Source organism: Poecilia latipinna, unplaced genomic scaffold, assembly GCF_001443285.1.
Source record: "Poecilia latipinna isolate Pla-1442-1.1 unplaced genomic scaffold, P_latipinna-1.0 Scaffold1990, whole genome shotgun sequence".
NCBI lineage: Eukaryota > Metazoa > Chordata > Actinopteri > Cyprinodontiformes > Poeciliidae > Poecilia > Poecilia latipinna.
Window position 1 is genome coordinate 118,771 of NW_015114606.1, and position 2,040 is coordinate 120,810.

A 2,040-nucleotide genomic window follows, 5' to 3' on the forward strand; every position below is an offset into this window, starting at 1 on the left:
CAGAGGACCGAGTGAACCGGTAGATGGTGACGTGAAACATTGAAAAAATATTTCACTAACACATTGGAAAGACTAACTTGGAAAGAACATTTGACAGACATCAAAAAGATTGGGTTAATTCTTTTATTTAAATAAAAAAGAAAAGTGCGCAATTTTTATTTGTACAATGTGGATCCACAAATATTGTTTATATTAAATTCTACTTTTTTTATATATACATTGTGTGCTCTCCTTTGTTGCTCACACCTAGGCTCCCCCGAATTTAGAATCTCCTGATCAGGCCCAACTTCCCTTATACTTCTGTAGTGGTATTGGTAAAGTAAATTAACTTAACTTGCCATCTACTATTGAAGGTATTTAAAGTAAACTTTTTGTGGGTTATACAGACATCAATAAATTAGCATCCAAGAAGAGATTCCAGGTATCTAGCTTGAGCACAACAGATTAGATCAGTGTGGCAACTTGAGCAATAATTAATGTTTCCTTTGTGGACGTTTTCTTACACAAAAGATGTGTGGCAAATCACTCCAAGGCATGAGACTGAATGGTTGATTTATTATATTTCTTTTATTTTTTTATTTATTAGCCTTTATTTTTGATATTTAAATCAGAAGGCTGCAAATGGAAAAGTATAAAATTTTTATTTAAATTTTATTTAATAAATTAATGCCATTTATATATAATTCAATAATTAAAAAAATAAAAAACCTAAGGTGATATGGTGTTCGAGCTTCACATTCTATGACGTCACAGACGCGGTTATATACCAAAGATCTCTGTTATATGTAATCAACTTCCCTCAGCAAGCGACAGCAAACAGATACACCGATCACTGGATATTTACGGACATTTTTTGAGGACGACTTTTTTTTGGGTCTGGATCTTCAAGCTGGATTGGAGCTGGTTTGGGGCTCCACAATGGTCGACCAGCCCAAACTGAATACCAGCTTGGACTTAGAGAAATTCAGGAATAAAGCGGCTCGAGAAAAAACTGAATTTCTTGCCTCCCGCCATTACAGCTCCACAATGGGGCTGGTTGAAAAATCAAATATTTTGCACAGGAGTCCCATTGTCTCACGTAGAGCTTATAAGAGCGCTTAATCGACCACGTGAAGTCAAAGAAGCTGCCGCACAAACTTATACTAATTTCCGGTTTGATACTATGCATTTTCTCCCACCACCAGACAGAGATAATGAGGACCAACAAGCAGCTGACAATTACGTCGGACAGGCTGAGCAAAGGTGGAACTATTTTTCTAACATTTTCGACCAGGACCCGATAGGTGTATGTCAAGAACGTGTATTTTCTGGTCTACCGTAAAGCCTTCAATGCTACCCGACAATTATGTTCAGGCGTTACGGATTTGTTATTCGGGGAAGAAAATTTAATTACAGATCTCTGGCCCAGAGGAGGAGACCACTCCTCCAAAAAATCTATATTTAATAATTGTTTGGCCTTGAAACTGAGGATGAGTTTTTTGTTTGGATCTACAAGCTGGATTGGAGCTGGTTTGGGACTGCACAATGTCGACCAGCCCGAACTCAATCAGAGCCTTTTTACTTTGAGAAGTTCAGGAGCCACNTGACGTCCGGAAAGAATCCCCTGTAGTTGTGTAGCATTGAGGCATCGGTGAGTAATCGCGTGCTCAGCCGTTGGCCCAGTAAATTCGCTAAAAATTGGCTAAAATACCTGTTCAAATTTAATAAAAAATAAAATTGTATTGTAAACTTTATATCATTATTATTGTGTATGTTGTATTTTGTCCTATGTTAATTTACTTATTTTTCTATTAGTACATGTTTTAATATTTCGACTTTAATGTCATGNTTTTTTTTTCTTTATGGTGCACTTTTGAAGCATTGTGCCCAGAGACATCAAGATCACCCTTACAAGAACTTCGATGGCGAGCCCCAGCCCAGAGGACCGAGTGAACCGGTAGATGGTGACGTGAAACATTGAAAAAATATTTCACTAACACATTGGAAAGACTAAAAGTTTGAAAGAACATTTGACAGACACATTGGAAAGACTAACTTGGA